Source organism: Lissotriton helveticus, chromosome 12, assembly GCF_964261635.1.
Source record: "Lissotriton helveticus chromosome 12, aLisHel1.1, whole genome shotgun sequence".
NCBI classification, from domain to species: Eukaryota; Metazoa; Chordata; class Amphibia; order Caudata; family Salamandridae; genus Lissotriton; species Lissotriton helveticus.
The window spans coordinates 617,719,399-617,744,919 of record NC_136073.1 but is presented as its reverse complement, the minus strand read 5'-3'; the positions used below and the strand labels follow the sequence as shown (position 1 = coordinate 617,744,919).

At 45.3% G+C, this 25,521-nt stretch overlaps 1 protein-coding gene and 1 pseudogene across 1 annotated transcript in view; one reads left to right on the top strand and one right to left on the bottom strand.

The window, feature by feature from the left end:
• Positions 1–25,521, top strand: part of LOC144797634 (SLAM family member 5-like) — a 560,316-nt gene that overhangs the window by 298,219 nt on the left and 236,576 nt on the right. The gene's annotated exons all lie outside the window — the stretch shown is intronic.
• LOC144799255 (uncharacterized) lies at positions 23,875–25,434 on the bottom strand (annotated as a pseudogene).

Sequence of the window (25,521 nt, the reverse complement as noted above, 5' to 3'; positions counted from 1 at the left end):
TGTACTGGGGTCAGGAAGAAGTCGATTAAGGAGTACGTGTCCTTGTGGAATCAAATTCGACTGGATTAAGGCCTATGAAAAGGGCAACATGCAATTAAGGGTTCAGAAGGTAAATGACGATTTCGAGGTGAAATTGTCACTCGAATATACTGAAAATACATGTGCTTGATGTACTCGTCATTTCCGGTCTTTTGATACCAAATTCGTCCTATTTCGACGAAGTTTTTATTCTCGAGTCCGGTACTGTTACGGATCCATATTTTTCAGCTGAGCTCGTCATGAGCACAGGAGCGCCGTAGCTCATGATGAGCTCAGCTCGTCATGAGCATAGGGGCGCTGTGCGCGCCCCCCCTCCCCCCAGCACAGCGGGGGAATAACCCCCGCAGTGAAGGGGTTAAAGCCCAAGGAAGTGGTTGGATAGATACATACCACAAATGTTATGTACTGTGCTTTATAGTGCTTCCATGCCACTATGTGTATAATAAACTTGTCTTTCAGTTTTTCTAAGAGTATATTTTACAATAGCCTTGTTTTTTCTTTTTGATATATAGCTACTCCTTCCACGGGGAAACCGGATCGGACGGAGTTGGCCACCAAGGCACAGCGCCTGAAGCTGGAGGCCATCCAGCGTGAATATCGTCAACTGGTGGTCCTGAAAGAGGAGGAGGAGGAGGCAGCAGCAGCTGCAGCCTCCTCCAATGCCCCGGGCCCCAGCCACTGCCCTCCAGTGGTACGACACTGCCGTCTGGCAGCCGCCCACCGCTGCCATTCCCTTGGCATCACTGGTGCCCCCCCCCCCACTGTGGCTGCACCTGCCGTACTTTGAAGCGCCGCATCAACCTTCTTGTTGACCTTATTTATTGTTTTGGTGGGTGGGAATCGGGCGTTGGGGTTTCTTTGGACAATTCGACATTAGGTTGGACATTTTCTTTACGGACATTGGTTGGGGTTAGGGAGAGGGGTGGGTCAGGTTTTGTGTTTTTTTTTTACATAGTTTATTTTTGTTAGGGTTATTAAAGCAATATTTCTACTTTACATACCATGTTGTTAATGTTTTGTGGGTGGGGTTACTGTTTTACATCACACTGTTTCCTTGCTGGAGCAGGGCCGCCCATAGCCAGTGTTTGATTTAAATAATTAGCTGACTTTTTAAGATACAAACAGATAGATGTGGCACCCCTCACTGATTGAGTTGCCCTACTAGTACTGTCAGTCTCTTCTAGTCTATGCATTCTTTAACTAGACTCAAAGGGGTGTGTGAATTGATTGAAAACATGTCCATTATTAATTATGCCTCCCCCAAACTTCTTTAACCTTTGCTTGATGTGTAACTTAGGCACAGCAATGGCTGCATGGTGATGATGGTTTCCTTTCCTAACATGCCATGGTTGTGGTGGTAGTAGTAGTAGACACTGCCAGCAGCATTTGCAAAAAAAGAAAATTAGACAGCCAGTCGCCTGAGAGAGACTTCGAGGAGTAGTAGAATGAAGTACAGTACAGAACTTACCGTGAAACAATAATATGCAAACATATTGTACAACAAAACATAATGGTGGTGGGGATAGCCTACTACACAGATTTACAAACTATAGCTGTGTCTAGTCACTTGACTAGGCCTACAGTACACTCGACACAAGCGTAACAGTTAGTGCTGTGTAGGAGGATGACAACAAATCCAATCAATGCTGGCAATTAATGCGGATGTATATGTTCCTTTGGTAAATAAAAATCACCTCTGAAATATACTGCTCATGGGTGGGCAAGCAGAAGAAGAGCCTCGCTCTGCCTTGAAATTGAAGTACTGTTGCTTTTGCCACATCCACCCCAGCAAGCGTGTGATAAATTATTGGTGTAGATTAATTTAGTCACACCTCAATAAGTCACACAGCCCGGGGGAAGAGGGTTAAGGTTTGTTGAATGGATGGGAAGGGGGGTTTGGGGAAAGGTTTGAAAATGAAAAACCGTACGCATGGACAAACAACAAACTCTGTAGACTACCATATCAATATCAATAAGTTAAGGGAGAAAAAGGAAATGCATGCATGATGATGATTGATAAGGAGACCCGGATTACATACAGTTTGTGTTCAGTTGTTCCAGGCTTACTTTTAAAGATTCTTAATGCTACAAGGGAACCCAAACGGTTGACTGAGGACCATGGGGAATTATGCTTTAGAAGACAAAGGTCCTAAGCTTATCACGATAAGGAAAGTAAATGAAATATAGGCCATAATAGGAAGCTATATTTATCCTCTGTCCAGCCGGACAGGGTATTTATTTTCAACAGATTCAAAATTACTTATATAAATAAGTCAAGGCACAGTCCTGTACCTTACTCAAGAACGACAAACAACACATAGAGAAAGAAGGACTGTAATCGATGCAGTGGATAGAATTGACACCGTTCCTTCTCCCACCAGAAACCCAGTTACTATGGAACAACTGAAATACTAAGGCAAACCCTTGGAATACCTTCATCACGCATTGGAGGAATTGACAGAACCCCGTCCTTCCCGTTCCCAAGAACCCCGTCCTTCTTGTGGCTAGTATGCCACATGGATACAGCGTCCTTACCTATGCAGACCTGTATTAGAAGCCAGATTCGGCGGACGTGCAGGTGGTCGCAATTTTAAATACAAACAGGCAAATGTTTTTCAAATGTTGTCCTGATGATGATCCCATGTAATTAGAGCGTAAAGGGATCGAAACGTCGACTATAAGCAGTACTTTCACAACCTAGCAATTGTGCTGTACCTTAGTTGTGTTTTGTACTGACTGGCAAAAAACTTTAATTTAACACTGATGTAAAAGTGGCCAGTATTGCTCTTTCTTGCCTGTGGAAAGCTTTCCCTATGTGTTGTTTGTCATTCTTGAGTAAGGTACAGGACTGTGCCTTGACTTATTTATATAAGTAATTTTGAATCTGTTGAAAATAAATACCCTGTCCGGCTGGACAGAGGATAAATATAGCTTCCTATTATGGCCTATATTTCATTTACTTTCCTTATCGTGATAAGCTTAGGACCTTTGTCTTCTAAAGCATACTTTTACAGATAGCAAAGAATTTTTTTTAATATCAGTAGGGATGAATCATAAACAGAGAGCAAACCTAATGATAATAATAACAACAGGAAGAACACACTGTTGTAAAGATTGTAGACAAAAAAATATTATTTAAAAGATGATGAAAGTTGATACTGTTACTGTGTTATCCTGGTCAAAAATGTGGATTTGCATCTCTGCATTCCTCTTGGTCCTCTTGTCCATCAATCTTGGGTGTCGCCACTGCCTGCCTGGCAGATGTAGATTTATTGGTAAGGTAAGTGTGCATTGTTTTCCCAAGTATATCACAGGGTAAGGCCCGGCCTGTAATTGTAGATGGAAAAACAAAAGGGATATTGAGAAACAAAGTTGAAAAAAATTCACAAGTTATGGTGTAGTGCAACAAGAACACTTTCCGAGGCGGCATGTATGCATCATCTCTACTCTAGTCTGTTTCCAGCATTGACCTACAACAACAACAGGACAGAGCAGGCCCACAGTGATGGCACGTCGCTTAGCACATCCTCTGTTTAGTATATATTTTTTGAAAGAGTTGGACAAAGCACATATCCAGCAACATAGCATTTTACAATTTAAGTGACTGAATCAATGCACCACAGTCATACCACTGCTACACTTGACTCCACTTCTACACAGACATTTAGGTCTGCTGTGGTTGTTGTTGACTTGTTTAAATTTTATGCCACTCATGAAACGTCCTGACTTATTATTCTATCAATCATCATCGATACCTGTACTGAGTGACTGTGAAGATCGGCCTGCAGTAGAAGTACAATTTTGTTATTAAACAACAAGAGCCGAAATATTATTGACTTCAGTCACTCTTTAGTGTGTACAGTAAGACTAGTACACTTTGACTTCACTGCATGCACAACAAACAACAAAAACACAAACAGTAATCACTCAGAGTCAGATGTCATTCCATTCATTTTCATAACCTGTTCATTCTCATCTTAAGTCAAGGGGCCGTCTCTCTCGCCATCATCATCATGGTGCTGTTGTCCTACTCAGTGTGCAGTGTACAGATTGAGTCCCCTTCCTGTATTCAAAAGCAATGTATCAGGCTGCAGTAGAAGTACACATTTCTTATTAAAAATAGTTGCAAGAAGGGGAAAATTGCCTTGAGTTACTTTTAGTGTGTAGAATGATGATTATTACAAATAGTGCACAATGAAATAACTTCACGCACAACAATCAACAACAAAATCACTCAGTCTGCGTTCAATGCATGGCATCATTCATTACCTGTTCCATCTTATTTTCAGTTAATGGGCAGTCTCTCTCGGCTCAGAAACGAGGATAGCTATAGTAGTCATCATCATGTTCCACTTCTTTTGGAGGCACTAGGAAAGATTTTGTTATTTCTTCTATTTTGCATCATCCAATCATCACCTGTCTTGAGGGCAATGGATGTAGGAAGATTCAGGAGGATGGAGCGGAGGAGCAGGATTCGGAGGACTGTACTGTGAAAGGCAGACAGCTAAAACTCGTATATTGAAATAAAAAGAGTAGAAGATGGTGGTGATGGATTTGTTGTGATTCAAAGTTTGTAACCCGAAAGACAGACACACAAATAAAGGAAAATAAGGGAGGAAGACATTAAATGCAAGCCTAATTGTCAGGGAAGTATAGCTCGTCCTCAAACTCTGGGGGTTCAACCAGAAGTAGGTAATCATCATGTAACACACTACTTCCATCACCTGAGCCGCTATCCTCATCTTCCTCCCTTGATTCATATATTGTGTAATTCGGTGGTATGAAGTGCTGATTCATTTTGATCGTTCTTAACCTCTCCACGTTTTTGGGCGAGAGACTGGTCCTTCTCACTGTTACAATGGAACCAGCAGCACTGAAAACACGTTCGGAAGAGTCACTTGCAACAGGGCAAGCCAGATAGCTTATCGCCCGCCTGCTGAGCAGTGGCCATTGGGCCCTTTTCTCATACCACTACCTCAATGGGTTTTGATCAATGTATACTTCTGTTGGGTCGTCCAGGTAGGCCTGGACCATCTGATTAATGTTCAGGGGTACTAAACTTTTTTCGGGCTCTTTTCTCTGTGCATCAGCACGGCGTTTACCAATGCCTAAATGTAAATACCAATCCTGTAATGATGCTACTGGGCCGAATGATCCAGTTATTGCTGTTGTCGATAGTGATGGTGAGTGTTCTGAGCCAAACGCACTGCCCTCAGCCTCCGAAGTTGCACTTAATGCCGTATGCCCTGCTGCAGTACTTGTTGTGGGTTGATCTAGCGGGCTTTTAATTAGCAGCCGTTCATTTTCCAACTTACTCGCTGCCTCAGCTATCCAAGTTTTGTAGCGGGCAACATCCATCTCTGAAAAAGGAATTAATATCTTCAGCGCCAATTTTGCCAGTGGATCCAGAATTGTGGCTGAAATGTAATGTTCTTGTGACAAAATCTTATTTTGCACCCTTGTATTGTCAGATAAGCGACGGGCTAAGCTCTCCACCAACTCATAGGCTTCTTTTTTTTCCTCTACACCTTTGTATGATTCAGACACCACCTTCAGCTGATGCTCTAGCATGTGCAATAATGGGATAGCTTGGCCCATTGTACAGTCCTCCTTGCTGACTTCCTGTGTGAAGACCTCAAAAGGACGAAGCATCTCAGTCAAGCATTTAACTAGGCACCATTGGTCCATCTGATGGGTCATGCCTTTCACAGTAGCATCCCCTCTTCGCATGACATATTCATTGAGTGGCCTGTACTGCTCAAACAGACGATCAAGCATGTAATAGGTTGAGTTCCAACGTGTTGCCACCTCCCGGATTAGTGCTTTGACTGGCATTCTATAGTCAAGTTGAATGATCCTCAGCTGCTTCGAGCTTTAAAAAAATGGCTAAAATGAGTGCATATTCTTCGGCAGGTGGTCAGTAAGTTGCTGACTATGGGTTCTTTTTTCAGAAAGTCTTGAACTATAATGTTTATGCAGTGCACCAAACACAGAACCCTGAAATAGGAACCAATCTCCATGGCCTTAAGTACATTACTGCCATTATCTGTGGAAACAAAACCAATACTAAGCCCTCTTGGGCGCAGCCATGCAAAAACCTTGCTGCAAAGCTCTTGCAAAATGTTTACAGCAGTATGAGATTTCTCAATTGCGAACATGGCTACACTTGCATGTTTCCGAGTAGCTTTAAAAATCTTAGCTGTGTCAACAGCGCCTCCTTCAGATAGCTTATCTCTAACCCCCACAAAAGAGACCCAGTGTGCAGTGATGCACATGTAATCTGTGGCTTGGCAACTGGTCCACATGTCTGTTGTCAGGTGAATATTGTGAACAGCGCTGTGCTGCAAAGCTTGTCCAACCAATTCCAGCACATCATGATGTAGTGCCGGAACAGCAATTCTTGCGAAATAGGACCGGCTGGGAACCTTCCATTTAGGGCAAATGGCTGACACAAATTCAAGGAAACCCATCCCTTCCACAAATGAAAAAGGGAGAAGGTCCAGCGCTAACATTTTAGCCAGCTTCGCATTGTACAACCGTGCCGTTGGGTTGTTGCGTTGAAACTGCCCCTCCAACCTAAGCCTGCTCTCAATGGTAGGCTGGATTACTTTCCTTTGTGGTGCTGTTGTTTTCATTAACCTACTTAGGCTCAATGACGCACTTTGTTTCATTGCAGTACTCAGTTGCCTTGGTGTCTCAGCCTGACTGTGAGTATGGCTCTTACTTCTGTGCCACTGATATGTTGCTGAGGAGGATGTGGGCGGTACCACTACACTACTGGGGACTACTGGGCTTTATTGCTTTTATTGTATTGCCTATATTTTCATTGTTGTGTCTGTGACTGCTGTTGTCTGTCTTTCCCCGCTGACTGTACGTGGTCCATGCCCCTTTTTCTTCCCTCTGTTCCCCTCGCTGTCCCAGTGCTCTCTCTGCCCGGTCTGCCTTCTGTTCTTAGCTGCCCCTGTATTTCTGTATTCTGTATTTTGCCTCTGTGCCACTCGTTTTTCCGGTATTTCTGTGCCCTTTTTGCCTTCTGTGCCACTCGTTTTTGTGCCCATTTTGGCTTCTGTTCCATTCATTTTTTGTGCCCGTTGGCCTTCTGTGCCACTCGTTTTTCCCTCATTTTTGTGCCCCTTTTGCCTTCTGTTCCACTCATTTTTTGTGCCCTCCTGCCCTCTGTTCCACTCGGTTTTTAGTGCCCTTCTGCCCTCTATGCCACTCTTTTTTCCCTCGTTTTTGTGCCCCTTTGCCTTCTGTTCCACTCGTTTTTTGTGCCCTTCTGCCTTCTGTGCCACTTGATTTTCCCTCGTTTTTGTGCCCCATTTGCCTTCTGATCCACTTGTTTTTGTGCCCTTCTGCCCTCTGTTCCACTCATTTTTTTGTGCCCTCCTGCCCTTTGTGCCACTCGTTTTTCCCTTGTTTTTGTGCCCCTTTAGCCTTCTGTTCCACTCGTTTTTTCTGCCCTTCTGCCCTCCGTTCCACTCGTTTTCCCCTCATTTCTGGGCCCCTTTTGCCTTCTGTTCAACTCGTTTTTGTGCCCTTTTGCCTTCTGTGGCACTCGTTTTAACCTCTATTTTGTGCCCCTTTTCCTTCTGTTACCTTTTTTGTCCCTCACCGCCCTCGCCCCTGCGTCCCCTCCCTCTTGACTTCCCACTGCCCATTCGCTGCCCCCGCCTCACAGCTCCTCCTCCCTCCCACATCCCTATATATGCCAGCCGCTGAGCAGCCATGCCGCTAGCACCCCTAAGGGGAGCCTGTCTGCGCCTGTCTGCGCCTGCACCGCGCCAGGTGCCAGAACCCCTGGCCCCCGCACCCACCACGACGACCGCCGCCACTACGACGCCAGCACTCTGCACGCTCTCAACTCCAGACGGAGCCACACCTGCTTCAAGGCCACCCCGAAACGCACACACGGCCCCTTCACCTGCCGGAACTGCAGCTACACCAGCCTCAGGGCAGACGAACCACACGCCAAGAAAGACCGCAACCACCTCTGATGCATACTACTGAATTTGCGCGCCGCACGCAAGCATGCCATTGAGCTCTGAGACCTGCTCGACACAACAATCCCGGACGTCGCCTTCCTGACAGAGACCTGGTTTAACGACTCCTCCGCACCCGACATCGCCATAGCCATCCCAGATGGCTACACGATCACCCACAGAGACCGCACTAACGGTGTCGGAGGAGGAATCGCCATCGTCCACAAGAACAGCATCAGGATCTCGACTAGCACCGACGATGCGCTCAGCACCGCCAAACACATGCATTTCCAGATCCACACAGACCCTAATTCCACCCTCAGAGGCATCCTTGTCTACCGACCCCCCCCGGACCCCAACAGCAGTTCAGCGACTCCATTGCCGACTTGATCAGCACACACGCCCTGACCTCCACTGACTACATCCTCCTCGGAGACCTAAACTTTTACCTTGAGAACTACAACGACAACAACTCAACAACCCTGATCAATAACACCTTAGGAGCTTCGTAAATAAACCTCCCCAGTGCTGCGCTGTCCATTATCCAGTGCTGAACTGGACGTCCAGCGGTCGCACGCAGCACTGGGGAGGTAGTGCCCGTGACGACCGTTGGCCGACGGCAGCACTTAAGGTGATAACCTCGACAACCTCGGACTGAAGCAACTCGTCACACCGCCCACCCACTTCGCCGGCCACACGCTCGACCCCCTCTTCTCCTTAAGCCCGTACGTCTCCATCAGCCACACCACTGAACTCCTCTGGACCGACCACCGCTGCATCTACTTTGCCTTCCAGAAACCCATCACACACCACCGCACCCAACAGATCCCCCGCCGCTGCTGGAGCAAAATCACCGAAGACCAACTACACGCAAACCTCGCTCTCAGCCCACCCACCGAACCCTCCAACACCGACGACGCTGCCCACAGACTCAGACGCTGGATCGAGGACTGCGCCAAAATGCTCGCCCCGCTGAAGTAACCCCCCCACAAAGAGACCAGCAAGATGGCCAGCTGGTTCACCCCAGAACTCCTAGCCTCCAAGCAAGCCTGCCGGAAAATAGAGAAGAAATGGCACAGTGAACAAACTCCAGACAGCCACGCAGGGCACAAGGATGCCATCCGCACCAACCTCCTTCATAGACCGCCTCAACAATAATGCACACAATAACAAGGAGCTCTTCAACATCATGAAGGAACTCTACAACCCCAGCCCCAACACCAACGACATCCCGCCATCGCAAGCCCTGTGTGACTCCCTCGCCACCTTCTTCCACCGAAAGATAGCAGACATCCACGACAGCTTCAACACCCAGACAGTCCCAACAGACAGTAACACAACATACCCTCCGTACACCATCAACCACAACCCCCTGCTAGCCTGGGCCTCTGTGAGCATCGATGACAGCATCAAGACCATGCGCATAATCCATTCCGGCTCTCCGTCAGACCAATTCCCGCACCACGTCTTTAACAGGGCAAGCAGCTCCATCGCACCACATCTGCGCAACTTCATCAATCTCTCCCTCGAGACCGCGACCTTCCCAGAGATCTGGAAACACGCCGAGATCAACTCAAAAAACCTAAGGCACACCCAAGAGACCTAAAGAACTTCCGGCCCATCTCTCTACTTCCCTTCCCAGCCAAGGTCTTCTAGGAGAAAACCGTCAACAGACAGCTAACCCGATACCTCGAAGAAAACAGATTCCTGGACCCTTCCCAGTCAGGGTTCCACAGCTACCACAGCACTGAGACTGCCCTCATCGTCTCCACAGACGACATCAGGACCCTGCTGGACAACTGCGAGACAACAGCACTTATCCTCCTAGACCTCTCTGACGCCTTCGACGCCGTCTGCCACCGCACACTATATGCACGCCTCCACACCGCAGGGATCCGAGACAAGGCCCTGGATTGGACCACCTCCTTCCTTTCCGGCAGAACACAGAGCGTCTGCCTCAACCCATTCCGTTCCAAAGCCTCCGAGATCATCTGCGGCGTACCCCAGGGATTCTCGCTCAGCCCGGCGCTGTTAAACATTTACATGGCCCGCTCGCACACGTAGCCCGACAGCACGACCTCAACATAATCTCATACGCCGACGACACTCAGCTGATCCTCTTCCTCACCAAGGACCCCATCACCGCCAAAGCCAACCTCCACGAAAAAATGAAGGCCGTCGCCGACTGGATGAAGACCAGCCATCTGAAGCTGAACTCAGACAAGACAGAGGTCCTCATCCTCGGCTCCAACCCTTCAGCCTGGGCCGACTCCTGGTGGCGGACGGCACTGGGGGCAGCTCCGACACCCACCGACCATGCACGCAACCTGGGAATCATCCTCGACTCAACGCTCTCAATAACAAAGCAAGTCAATGCCCTCTCCTCATGCTTCAACACTCTCTGCATGCTCCGCAAGATCTACAGATGGATCCCGATAGATACAAGAAAGACAGTCACTCAGGCCCTCGTCAGCAGCAGACTCAACTACGGAAATGCCCTCTACGCAGGAGCCCCAACCAAGCTCATCAAATGACTACAACGCATCCAAAACGCCTCGGCACGACTGATCCTTGACGTACCACGCCACGACCACATCGCCCCCACCTGAGAAACCTGCACTGGCTCCCCATCAACAAGAGGATATCCTTCAAGCTCCTCACCCACACACACAAGGCACTCCACAATACTGGCCCATCCTACCTCAACAGACGGCTCTCCTTCTATATCCCCAACCGCCCGCTCTGCTCCGCTGACCTCTCACTCGCCACCGTCCCGCACATTCGAAGAACAACCACGGGTGGGAGATCATTCTCCCACCTCGCCGCCAAGACATGGAACACTCTCCCACTGAGCCTACGACAGACCCAAGACCTGCTGACCTTCAGGAGGATACTCAAGAATTGGCTGGTCGATCAGTAGCGCCCCCCCCCCCAGCACCTTGATATCCTCGCGGGTATGTAGTGCGCTTTACAAATGATTGATTGACAGGGCTAGAAATGACACCCTCTTCTTCACCTTCCACCGCAATAATATCGTGCCCTGATTCTTCATGCCCAACATTGATGGGTTGAGTCTTTTTACTTTGTTGTAAGTGAAGTAGCTGATCCTCCCACACGATAGTGTGGTGTATTTTGAGATGATTTGTTTGTACCATAGTTTGTACCAAGCTTACCCCGTCGAACACTTTGTCGACAAATTGAGCATATAGCAACGTTCTCTTCCTTAGTGCTAACCGAAAAGAAGTCCCAAACTGGGGAGGAGAACTTTCTGGTGCTGCTGGATGTGCCACTTTCAACACCAGATGAACTGGAGGGTGTGTTTCGAATGTGACTCTGTGCAGCTACACTGTGACTTCTACCACTACCTACTGAGATGGTTGAGCTGGATGTAGGTCCCTGCTGGGCCTTTGAAAATATGGCAGCTGGAGGTCATGGTGGTGTAACCTGTGTTGGTGGTATCCGTGCTACATCCCGCTCAGCAGCAGCATTTTTGGATAGGGTGAAAATGTTGGTCTCCATCCCCTTTGGGGCGGGAGTGATGTGCGTGATGACTGGCTCATCATCATCAACATCATCCCCCTCTTGTACATCTACCTCCATAACTCTAAGTCTTTCTAGAACCTTCCTTTTCACTAGCATTGTCTTGTGGCGTCCATCACTCTCAGACTGAGGTGGTGGCTTCCAAGTGGCTTCACGATCATCAGAAGCGGGGCTTGAAGAAGAAGATGATAGACTAAGCATCTTTTCCTTGCTGTTGGTCTGGAAGACAATAGATCATCTGAAACAGTGGTTTGCTCCACTTTGTCTGCAGGTAGCTTGATTTCCTGAAATGACCCTACTTCAGGAGCAACAACTACTATTGTGGTTGTGGGTTGTTCCTGCGGCTGCTGCTGTTGTTGTTGTGGCTGCTGCTGCACACTTATATGCTGAGTTTCCGCCTGCGTTGATTGTGTACTACTTTGCGATAATGACATTTCACCATCGCTGCTCGTTAGTAGACTGGCTCCGTCTGCGACACTCAAGGGCTTGGGCCTAAGTTGGTGGGGATAGACCGCTGGTGCGAAGGTGCTGCTCCCAGCTTGGTTCCTGGACAAAGCTGCTGCATACGTAATTTTTTGGGTCCCAAAAAAAACATTGGCCAGCACACAAGTCGTGGTTAGTGGCACTTCCTTTTTCTGTTCCTTCTTCTCACCGGCAACTTACTTGGTACTGGACCTGGTACATTTCTTTGGGGCCATCTTCTTCAGATGTCAGGCAGGATGCAGGTGCAGAAGTTGTGGTCACACGTGGATGTGATGCGCAGCAGGACTTCTGTCTGGCAGTACAACGCGTGATGATGATGATGACACCTCCTCCTCTGGCTTTTTGTTCACATAAAAGCAAATAAGCCAGGAGAAGAACATCAGTGAAATGTTGCATTTGTTGTTGTGGTTAAATTACTACTGTACCAGTACAAACAAACACACAAACAAACAAAAGATATAGTCTAGCCATTTCTGAGACTTTGTCAACAAGGGCTATGGTATACTACTATGTACACGCTATACTCTCAGGACGGATAGGAAAGAGAATAAGAACCACCAAAATACAAACAAGAACCACCAAAATACAAACGTAATGGAAGTGGGGTGGACCCTGTTTGACATTAAATTATTTGAGCATCACATCATTCATAGAGCTGGATGGATGGATGGAAGCAGTAAGCCAATAGGAAAACCATGCAGGCCTATATGGCAAAAGCAGCACACTAATAACTCCCACCACAAAAGGCCACCAGCCACATGGACACTCACAAATCACAAGCAACAAGCAGGAGGCCTGGGAAACACCATGGACTGACAAAAGGCCTATAAAAGCCAGGCAAGGGATGCGTGCTAAAGCACACTGCTTTGCCTTTTTAATGCGATAAAATGCAAAAACGAAAATACACAGGCCAAAAAAAAAGTCTGCAGGGTGCATGCATTGCACACCAACACACCAGACACACACAACAAAGGCATTTCTTTAAGACACCCAACAACATAAACCCCCCAAAAAACACATTTCCCAACTCAACCCAATGCCATCCATGCCCTAAATGATGTCTAAATTCAACAAACCACACAGAAACACTTGTTTAATGCACCTGTGGCTACCTGCTCTGAGCCTACTGGATGAAAGCAGGCCTGTTGGCAGACAAGGCCAGACAAGCTTGCAGGCCTAGGCTTCAAAATGGCCGCCAGCCTCATGGCCAGGCCACCCACAACAAGAAGCCTGGACCACAAAGGAATAGCATGCAGGCCTATATGGCAAAATCCGCACACTAATAACTCCCACCACAAAAGGCCACCAGCCACATGGACACTCACAAATCACAAGCAACAAGCAGGAGGCCTGGGAAACACCATGAACTGACAAAAGGCCTATAAAAGACAGGCAAAGGATGCATGCTAAAGCACAGTGCTTTGCCTTTTTAATGCAAAAAATTGCTAAAACGAAAATACACAGGCCGAAAAGAAGGTCTGCAGGGTGCATGCATTGCACACCAACACACCAGAGACACACAACAAAGGCATTTCTTTAAGACACCCAACAACAGAACCCACCCCAAAAAAAAAACATTTCCCAACTCAATCCAATGCCATCCATGCCCTAAATGATGTCTAAATTCAACAGACCACACAGAAACACTTGTTTAATGCACCTGTGGCTACCTGCTCTGAGCCTATTGGATGAAAGCAGGCCTGTTGGCAGACAAGGCCAGACAAGCATGCAGGCCTAGTCTTCAAAATGGCCACCAGCCACATGGCCAGGCCCGCCCAACTACAAGAAACAGAAGACAGACATTGCAGGCCTATTGCAAAAAGCACACTTCCAGCCTTCAAAATGGCCACCAGCCTCATGGCCAGGCCTACCCACAACAAGAAGCCTAGACCACAAAGGAATAGCATGCAGGCCTATATGGCAAAAGCCGCACACTAATAACTCCCACCACAAAAGGCCACCAGCCACATGGACACTCACAAATCACAAGCAACAAGCAGGAGGCCTGGGAAACACCATGAACTGACAAAAGGCCTATAAAAGCCAGGCAAAGGATGCGTGCTAAAGCACACTGCTTTGCCTTTTTAATGCAATAAAATGCAAAAACGAAAATACACAGGCCAAAAAAAAGGTCTGCAGGGTGCATGCATTGCACACCAACACACCAGACACACACAACAAAGGCATTTCTTTCAGACACCCAACAACATAAACCCCCCAAAAACACATTTCCCAACTCAACCCAATGCCATCCATGCCCTAAATGATGTCTAAAGTCAACAAACCACACAGAAACACTTGTTTAATGCACCTGTGGCTACCTGCTCTGAGCCTACTGGATGAAAGCAGGCCTGTTGGCAGACAAGGCCAGACAAGCTTGCCGGCCTATGCTTAAAAATGGCCACCAGCCACATGGCCAGACCCACTCAACTACAAGAAACAGAAGACAGACAATGCAGGCCTATTGCAAAAAGCACACTACCAGCCTTCAAAATGGCCGCCAGCCTCATGGCCAGGCCTACCGACAACAAGAAGCCTAGACCACAAAGGAATAGCATGCAGGCCTATATGGCAAAAGCCGCACACTAATAACTCCCACCACAAAAGGCCACCAGCCACATGGACACTCACAAATCACAAGCAACAAGCAGGAGGCCTGGAAAACACCATGAACTGACAAAAGCCTATAAAAGCCAGGCAAAGGATGCATGCTAAAGCACACTACTTTGCCTTTTTAATGCAAAAAATGCTAAAACGAAAATACACAGGCCAAAAAGAAGGTCTGCAGGGTGCATCCATTGCACACCAACACACCAGAGACACGCAACAAAGGCATTTCTTTAAGACACCCAATAACAGAACCCACCCAAAAAAAAATTTCCCAACTCAATCCAATGCCATCCATGCCCTAAATGATGTCTAAATTCAACAGACCACACAGAAACACTTGTTTAATGCACCTGTGGCTACCTGCTCTGAGCCTACTGGATGAAAGCAGGCCTGTTGGCAGACAAGGCCAGACAAGCATGCAGGCCTAGGCTTCAAAATGGCCACCAGCCACATGGCCATGCCCACCGAACTACATGAAACAGAAGACAGACAATGCAGGCCTATTGCAAAAAGCACACTGCCAGCCTTCAAAATGGCCACCAGCCTCATGGCCAGGCCTACCCACAACAAGAAGCCTCGGCCACATAGAAATAGCATGCAGGCATATATGGCAAAAGCAGCACACTAATAACTCCCACCACAAAAGGCCACCAGCCACATGGACACTCACAAATCACAAGCAACAAGCAGGAGGCCTGGGAAACACCATGAACTGACAAAAGGCCTATAAAAGCCAGGCAAAGCATGCGTGCTAAAGCACACTGCTTTGCCTTTTTAATGCAATAAAATGCAAAAACGAAAATACACAGGCCAAAAAAAAGGTCTGCAGGGTGCATGCATTGCACACCAACACACCAGACACACACAACAAAGGCATTTCTTTAAGACACCCAACAACATAAACCCCCCAAAAAACACATTTCCCCACTCAACCCAATTCCATCCATGCCCTAAATGATGTCTAAATTCAACAAACCACACAGCAACACTTGTTTAATGCACCTGTGGCTACCTGCTCTGAGCCTACTGGATGAAAGCAGGCCTGTTGGCAGGCAAGGCCAGACAAGCTTGCAGGCCTAGGCTTCAAAATGGCCACCAGCCACATGGCCAGGCCCACCCAACTACAAGAAACAGAAGACAGACAATGCAGGCCTATTGCAAAAAGTGCACTACCAGCCTTCAAAATGGCCGCCAGCCTCAGGGCCAGGCCTACCCACAACAAGAAGCCTAGACCACAAAGGAATAGCATGCAGGCCTATGTGGCAAAAGCCGCACACTAATAACTCCCACCACAAAAGGCCACCAGCCACATGGACACTCACAAATCACAAGCAACAAGCAGGAGGCCTGGAAAACACCATGTACTGACAAAAGCCTATAAAAGCCAGGCAAAGGATGCATGCTAAAGCACACTGCTTTGCCTTTTTAATGCAAAAAAATGCTAAAACGAAAATACACAGGCCAAATAGAAGGTCTGCAGGGTGCATGCATTGCACACCAACACACCAGAGACACACAACAAAGGCATTTCTTTAAGACACCCAGCAACAGAACCCACCCCCAAAAAAAACATTTCCCAACTCAATCCAATGCCATCCATGCCCTAAATGATGTCTAAATTCAACAGACCACACAGAAACACTTGTTTAATGCACCTGTGGCTACCTGCTCTGAGCCTACTGGATGAAAGCAGGCCTGTTGGCAGACAAGGCCAGACAAGCATGCAGGCCTAGGTTTCAAAATGGCCACCAGCCACATGGCCAGGCCCACCCAACTACAAGAAACAGAAGACAGACAATGCAGGCCTATATGGCAAAAGCCGCACACTAATAACTCCCACCACAAAAGGCCACCAGCCACATGGACACTCACAAATCACAAGCAACAAGCAGGAGGCCTGGGAAACACCATGAACTGACAAAAGACCTATAAAAGCAAGGCAAAGGATGCATGCTAAAGCACACTGCTTTGTCTTTTTAATGCAAAAAGGAAATACACAGGCCAAAAAAATGGTCTGCAGGGTGCATGAATTGCACACAAACACACCAGGCACGCACAACAAAGGCATTTCTTTAAGACACCCAACAACAGAACCCCCCCAAAAAAAAACATTTCCCAACTCAATCCAATGCCATCCATTCCCTAAATGATGCTTGAAAATGAAATACATTCAAAACACACCAAAGGACCAGTTGCTTCATCATGCACCCACCCATGACTAGCTCTTGACCCACTGACTACTACTACCCACAACAATTTTAAAAAAAGGAATGATAAGTACCAAAATTAAATTGTAGTTTCAACAACTGCAATGCCCCCAATCAAACAGACACAACTCCCACTTACTTGTAAAATATCAAATTCAAAAGTCCTCAAATCCAATGATAATAATGCTGCAGCAGACACAAAGAGTGATCCTTCAAGCTCAAAATCCAAAGGCAGAATGAGCACAAGATGGACAAAGCACTAGGAGGAGCCTGCTGGACAGGAACAGGAAGTTGGAGATTCTGTGGCCCTTCCTCCCTCTCCCCCATTTTAAAAAAGGACTCCTTGCACAAAAAAAGACAGTCAAATGTCAACCTGAGGAGTTTTTTTCATGCAAACCATCATTTACAGAAGGTTGTATGCTGCTAGAGATGATATTCTTCTCCAGATTGAAAATTTTACGTGTTCGAGTTCTCGAGCTTCACCACACTTCCGCCGGATGTTGATGGCGTGACCAAAATGATGTGTTCGTGTTCTCAAGCTCCCTGTCGCGTTCGATATGACGTGTTCGCGTCCTCATGCTCTCGCTCGCAGTGGAGAGTGACGTGTTTGAGATCTCAATACTCTCGTGGTGCCTGATCGCGAGACAAATGACATTATCGTGGAGCACGCGGACGGATCGGAAAACTCGTCGGCAAACGCGGGGATCCTGGTAAGGCGATCGCTTGTGCGAGAACGTATTTTCAAAGCACAAGCATGGAAAAAATCCCCGCTACGCTGCGTCTCGCAGAGATTTTGACATGTTCGCACTCTCCCGGAACGCGAAAATGTCAAATTATCGCAATTTCCGTGAGCAGAACGGAATTTGACACCCACCCCTAGCCTTCATGCTCCGACACCATGGCACTTACATATTGCATTCTGTTCTATACATGATTGGGCCCTGAATTTCTTCAACATGTGACTTGGTGAGTCAAAGTTTAATTTCTGTGACAGTTATGTTCGCCTAGCTGCTTGCACACTGAATGTGGCTTTTGGATCTATGACAAGTTGGATGACATGTGAGGGCTGGTGTGGTCATATGGCTCCATGCATTTTGAGAAGGATGGCAGGGTGCATGCACTCTCTACCTATCTGTTCAGTGACACAGTGGAAGAAAATTGCTGCTACATGGTTATGCGTGAGAGTGGTGTACCTTCCTGCTGAGCTGTGAGACAAGGGTGCCTGGCGGGAGTTGTAGTGCTGACTCCCACCCACAAACAACCCTCCCTGTTAAGATGGCTACCTACCTGTGAAATGGAGCAGAGGAAGGGAGTAGGTGACACATGGCTCTTGGATGGGGAGAGTGTTCCATCCTTCTCAGGGGTGAGACAAGAGAGCATTGAAAGGCTACCTACCTGTAAGTTTGAAGAGAGCAATGCAATGGCTGCCACATGGTTGTGTTCCATCCTGCTCTGCTGTGGGACAAGAGGGCCTGGTGGGAGTTGTAGCGCTGGCTTCCCAAACACAAACAACTCTCCCTGTTAAGTTGGCTACCTACCTGTAAGTTTGAAGAGAGCAATGCAATGGCTAACACATGGTTCTGGCTGTGGGGAGTGCTCCATCTTTATGAGCTGTGGGGCAAGGGGGCCTGGTAGGCGTTGTAGTGCTGGCTTCCCACCCACAAGCACCCCTCCCTGTTAAGATGGCTAACTACCTGTAAGTTTGAAGAGAGCAATGCAATGGCTGACACATGGTTCTGGCTTAGCATCTGGCTAGGTCGGACTTCCAGCCCTGTAAGTGCTCTAACACCTGTTGTTTTTAACCCCCCCCCCCCTCTAAGATGCCATAATCTCCTTTCTTTCCCCGGCTATCACCCTCTGGAAGCACTGAGGCTCTGCCTCTAGAACCTAAAAAAAGACATTGTCCAAAATGGACATGTGGTTACATGTCTGATGTCTCATCTGACTTATTAACCTATGAATATGTGTGCCTGCGTTTGTGTGTGTAAAGTTTTGCCATAGTTAACATTTTGATGTTTTTCTTCTTTTATTTCTTAAGTACGTTTATCAACGTGTTGCTTGTACTACGGAAAAACTGTTTTATAAAGAAACCTTTTTAATGTTTGCAAAGTGTTTCTGTCATCTTTTAAAAGCAGTTTAAATATGCGCCCTTGCATAGAATAAAGATACTGAGTCTGCATTCAAGTTTTCATTAATTTATTTTAGACAGTAACTGCTACAGATAAGAGGTGTTACACAATCTTAAACGTTTGACAAACTGCACAATACACTTTTGACAAACTGCATATTCTGTTTTAACAGCACCTAAAGAAGATCTAGAGTTTTCTTTCACATATTTTATAGCAACTGTCTTTGTTAACTAGGTTGTTCAAATATAGATTAAAAAAATCAAAATGACACACAATCAGACATTTTACTAATAAAATATTTACAGAGTTCACCGCATATGATGGCGAGAGAATCCTGTACCCGTACTTTCTTATACTCTACCCTCGCAGCAGCTTTTTAAAAATACTTGAATATAGGTTTTGTGTAGATGCTATGCTCGGGAATGCCTCTGTGCTGTCAAACACTGTAACCTTGTCTTTATTTAAAAAAAGGTCAGATCAGTGAATTACTTCCATGTAGTGCTGATCTGTGTTAAAGATGAGCATATGGGAACTTTCGGACCCTATTTCACCAGGTAGAGTGTTGTTTGGAAAAACACCTAAAAAGTATTTCTTAGCGTATTTATGGTGGCTTAAGAAATCCTGAGTCTAAACAGTGTCTATTTTACAATATTTTAAAGATAGTCAAACAAAATCTGCCGGGCATGGTTGATCTGAATGATGTTATTGAATACAGAGAATACAACCATGCTCACATTTGTTGCCAAGGGCTGACTAAAACATATTTCTGCTTTTAGATTTCTTATTTTGATCCACCTGTAATGATCACCATCTTCCATGCCAGGTGTCAGTTCAAAAGCGAACAGCGTGCAACCCTTCCCATATCCTTCTCTTGACACGACGACTCTGGATTCACGCAGGTGCTTCTCAGTTATTGTAACCACGCCCAGATATTACCAGATAAAATTAGCATCTCTAAAGCTGGGTGTGTATAGTTTTGCAGGAATCTCAGTCCCCTCGCAGAACAACGCCACGTAGTTGATTTTGTAGTTTTTGAAACTGAAAGGGTTTGAGGTACAGAGAACGCTAAAAGCTGTGTTGTCAACAACACCTATGCTAATAAGTTTCAATAGTTGCCCCACTATACATTTTGGAGCTGGGCTAATCTGGTACTGGCTGGGATGCTGAATATCTTCAGAGTTACTCTTTCAACAGCATACTTGGCGTTCAATAGCTGTAAAGCTTCGGCATGAGCCAGTCTGACATTTGGGGACACTTTCACCCTCTTTACAAACAAACTAGTGGACAATATGACAAGTTTATACTGTTCCCATCCCCGCTGATGAGACAGAACAATTCCTTGCTGCGGTTAAGTTTTAACTTAAGATCATTATCATAGATGAGCAGTTTATCTTGGAAGAAAAGGTATGAATGTGTATGCCTGAGGAGGTCAAACTGTCTACTGCCCGGCGGCAAAGCTTGCTCTTTTTACAAAACCATGATTGTCACCTTCCAGCTCCTTGTCTTCAAAATGTGCATAAGTATCTGTGAAGAGTTCTGCTGAAGGCAGTGTGCCCAGGGCATCACAGTTGTAATTTGGAATACTCTTGATGTATGCTCCATAGTCATACATGTAATCTCTTTGCTTGATGAGTCAATTGCTGAGGGTAATGTCCACCTGATTAAACATGGTCGTGATGGCGTAAGCGATCATCGCCACTTTAGCGGTGGCCGGTATATTGGCACTGTCTGCTTTTACGATTTAAAAAAAAAGATGCAGCAGTGTATTGTTGAGATCTAGATACATAGCTGTGGATACTGACACAAAAAACTCCAACAGAGTCAAAGAGAGGTGATACTTCTATGAAAAAACTATTTTCGATACTGGTCTGAGTGAGATTTAGATAAAACTAGTCTAATTCTGATTTGGTGCATTCTCCAGATGTGCAATGTACGAAGGCCATGTTTCAAGTTGGTACATTAAAAAACATATCTATGCTAGCAGGTGTTCTCTTGTTATGTGTACCTCTCTTCTGCCTTACAGATTTTCTTCTGTGCGAGCTTTTTGAAGAGCACCTTCTTTTTTATACGGAGCCGTCAGACCCCTAAGCCTTGAAGACCTTTGCTTCCTTTTAATACTTGTGCTTGGCTTGTACACAAGTCACGCTCCTTCTTGGGGTTGTTGTTTAATGCGTTTGGCGACAGCAGAAGTCACAGATCCCACCACATCCTGGGCAATGTTCAAGGCTGCTGCTTTAGTGTGAGGTTTTGCAATTTCATAGCCTCTTCTCAAGAAAGGCATAGCTCTTCTAAAACAACTATGAAAAAAACCTCAAAGTCCTTCCCCGTACATAACTAGGGCCCCTTAAAAAAACTGTGGTCCTTCAAATCTGGCCTGGTGTCTGTAATTAACCCTGTGAAGTCCGGGTTGCCATATGTTTTCATGATCACCATGAACTGATCGTCCAAGATGATGACCGAAATAGTGTCAAATATTTTTTTAGAAATTGCTATATAGTCAGGTTTGATATGTTGAATATTAATCACCATGTTATTTCCCCCACCCAACTGGACCTATATTAACAATGGTGAATAACTATCCCCAATCCTCAGCAGCTCTACTATGTCGCTCTATATTTAGAGTATTGAACCCTTCATTAACATCGGGGCATATTGTGTCAGCCTCTACCTAGCTTTTTATATGTTGTACTGTGCCTAAAACCCTTCTTAATTTACCCGTACAGCTAAACTCTGTATGGCAATTTGGAGTTTTAAGAAATACCTTTCTTCTAACTTTATCTAATACTAGTTGAATATTCGAATATGTTTTGATGCTGGCTATGGATTTGTTGATGGCCTCATCAACCACTGTGATGCTGGTGTAAAGCCTGTGTGGATGCTCATGGGTCTTGATCATGTACATTTGGCCTCAGGCATTGTAATATATTCCAAGTTCTTGGGTTTTGGATTTCGATTAGGGCTACCCAGTCCCCTTTTAGGTCCACAGGTTTAGCCAGTTTCAAGGTATAATGAGAAATTCTATTTTCGAGGAGCATGTCCTTTGAGTCATTGAACGGCAAGGTAATATAAAATGATGCTCCTCCATATTGCAGCCTTCATACCCTGCATTGAGCTGACCAGCATCCAACTGTTACGTTTCTCGGGTCACCCCCTCCATTTGACAAAGGCCTGACTATTAGCGCTACTACCTTTCCGTTTCAGAACCTTTTCAACCCTGTTCACCCAGTGTGGATTATCCAGTACCTTCTGTAACTCTTTGTTATAAAAGACACCCAACACTGATTCACCGTCGTAGTCTTTTAATCTGTAAATATATATAAATACCTCCTTTAAACTCCACACTCTCCAAAATAAATATTTAATCGCTAAAAGTTTGTGAGTAGCCCTTAGTAAAGACCCCCTTCAACTTTGAAACGCTAACATGATCACCTTCTTTTAAAAGAGGCTTCTTTACCTTGGCAGCGAAACGCCTCCCGTATGCTGTTCTCCACACCGCTAAGGAATTATCGGATGTCACCTCCACTGGAGACAACTGGTGTTATAAGCATCTATAAACGCTTGTAGAACGTCCATATATCCGTAGGTGTTGTAGGCTGTGAAATAAGCAGCTTTTACCACTGTGTGCGTTACAAAATGATGAACAGCGTGCTGTTTCAATAATTTCTGATAAATTGTTTTTAAAGTATTTTTCAGCATCTATATGCAGTTTCTAAGATGGTTTTAAAGGCTGTGGTGACGCAAGTACTACTTTTATTGCTTAGTGCTTCTGCAAAGGCGTACTTGGACAATACATCTATTGCATTTAATATATATCGAGCTCTGTTGCTATGCTTGGCTAGATCTTGAAGACTGATTATGTCAACCTGCCATTGATAATCTAGCAGTGCGTTAACGATTGTCGGTCTCCTCTGAAAACGCCTCCGGCCAGGCTTGTGGAGTGAACATGCACTCTCCCCAGATAACCAGTTCTTCACCTGCACTCTGATTACCGGCTCATTTTCAACTTTAGTCCTTCTAAACAGAGCTTCAACCCTTCCAAAGCTTCCGACCCAGCTTGTATCATAATAAATCTTCCTTAACCTGGCACCTGACATGTTATTTCAGCCCCAGCATCCCATGTAATGAAAGACGTTGGTTTTGTGAAAGGGCATTTTATTAAAAATAAAGAATGTTTGCAACATGTAAACAGGGTATACTTTACAGTTTCATGGTACACATCTCATTGTTGTTGAGCAGTTTGCTAAATCCTCAGTACGTATACATAATTTTACACATGCTACATACATTATTAGGAGCCTGACAGATAATTTGCCTCAGTGCCACAAGTTTTGATAATTTTACAGCTATAAACTCAACGGCTCCAGATAGGACTTCCCGAGGACCCATCCAATAACTTTGTACACATAGGATACTGACGGCATTCAAAATATCATACAATTCTCTGTCGTACAATACAAAATCTTTATTTCAAATGAAATCTTTGGGCAGAAGCTCCAAGATTGTTCATCCGTGGTGGTATTGACTCCCTGCTTACAGCATTTGTATGCGCTCCAGTATTAATCCGCTGTAGGTAGTCATGCATTGATACACCAGTTTGCTGTGCACATAGGACTGTCACACTGCATCGCCGTAAGTGGCTCATCAAGCTTCAGATGGTGCAGAGTTACAGGTTATATTTCAGCTATGCTTTCTTTAAGTAAAAGATATATCAATCTGACAATACATATGTATCATGGATGTAACTCAGGAGCATCTTTCGCATTAACATTCTGATGCTTGTCCGAAAAGTGAGTAAGTATGTAGCGGTAAACAATATATTAATGGTTCAATACCGAGGGGACTCATTATTTTTAAAACAGTTTTTGTGGGGTTTTAAGAGCTGATTCATTTATTTTTTAAATGCATTTCACACATACCTCTTTCTATTGCCCTTTCTGTCATCCCTCTAACAAAATACATACACAAACCTTGCATATGACAGAATTTTGAGCTTGGCTTGCTCGAGCATCATATCTCTTTGAGCGTGGTCGACAAGACCTTAATCATATCAGGGTGGATTTCTTTCTTTTCCTCAGACAAACCATACACCAACTTTAACAGTTTATATACTTTGTTCGACTCTAGCAAGCTACATATATGACAGATTATTCTTGAAGTGTATGAGTCGTATAGACAATCGTGAGACTCCTGCTGTGGATCATTAATTTTATGGCCATAACAAAGAATATACAGCCAGATTCATCAAGCGAAATGCGCTCGCAAAAGGGCCAGATTCTGAGAATCTGGCCCTTTGCGAGTGCAATTTTTGCATTTGGGATTCATCATCCCAAATGCAAAAATCGCTAATAAAGAATTCGCAAATATGCGAGGATTAGCATTTAAGGAATCTCTATTAGAGATTCCTTAAATGCTATTCATGAAACATTTAGAAATTGCAAATTCGCAATTTAGTACCGCTATTTACCACGAAGTCAAACCTCGTGGTAAATAGCGAAAACTTAGAAAAATGCATTTTAATGCATTTTTCTAAGTTGCATGTTACACACACACATGTCCTTTGGACATGTGTGTGCACAACATCAGTGTAAATTCACATTTCAGGGGTGCTACAGGGTGTCCTTTGGACACCCCTGCACCCTTGAAATCGCATCCTTATTTGCGATTAGCAAATTGCTAATCGCAAATAAGGAATAACTCCCCATTCATTCCCCATAGGAATGCATGGGGAGTTATTCCTTATTTGCGATTAGCAATTTGCTAATCGCAAATAAGGAACATGTAGGAATCACAATGTTTTTTGCAATTCCTACATGAATCCTGTTTTGCAAGTCCTTAATAGCGATTCCTTATGAATCGCTATTAAAGACTCGCAAAACGGGTCTTTGATGAATCTGGCTGATAATGATCACGTTTGACACACACACTCACAACTATCGATGCAGAATCTTTAACAGGCCATTTGGCGTTGTAAGGTGTGCCTGGAACTTCCTTTTCAAAATCTGCCAGTTATAGGTACAAACACATTTCTTATGCGCCTCCTTTTGCTGGATTGAATCACTTTCAGTCTGTTTTGAACAGCATAAGCAATAAAAACGCATGGTGTTAACCTTTGGCAGCATCCCCGCTAACATGGCTCTTTTTGCTGATGCTTTCTACGGTTCAAAAAAAGAAAGAAAGACAGACTATTACTTAAAAATAAAAATTAGCAACAGATACAGTATGAGTAAGTGTCTAACAAATTTGACTAACCTCATCATTTTCATGAGACTCGTCTGCAGCTCTGAAATCTTGAGAGTCGCTGAGGTCCATTGAGGCATAACTGGCATCGGAGTTTGCACTCAGCTGTTGCACAACAATAGCCTCCAGAGCTGAATCCTCCGGAAACCCCATTTCTTCATAGACTGGTGACTTATGAGCTGTTATAGATTCTTCACCAACTTCCATGTTGATGAAATTGTTTCTAACATTTGCTTAGTTACTCGAGGATTCACTGCAGCTGCTCGGGCCCTTAATACAGAACATCAGTTGCAG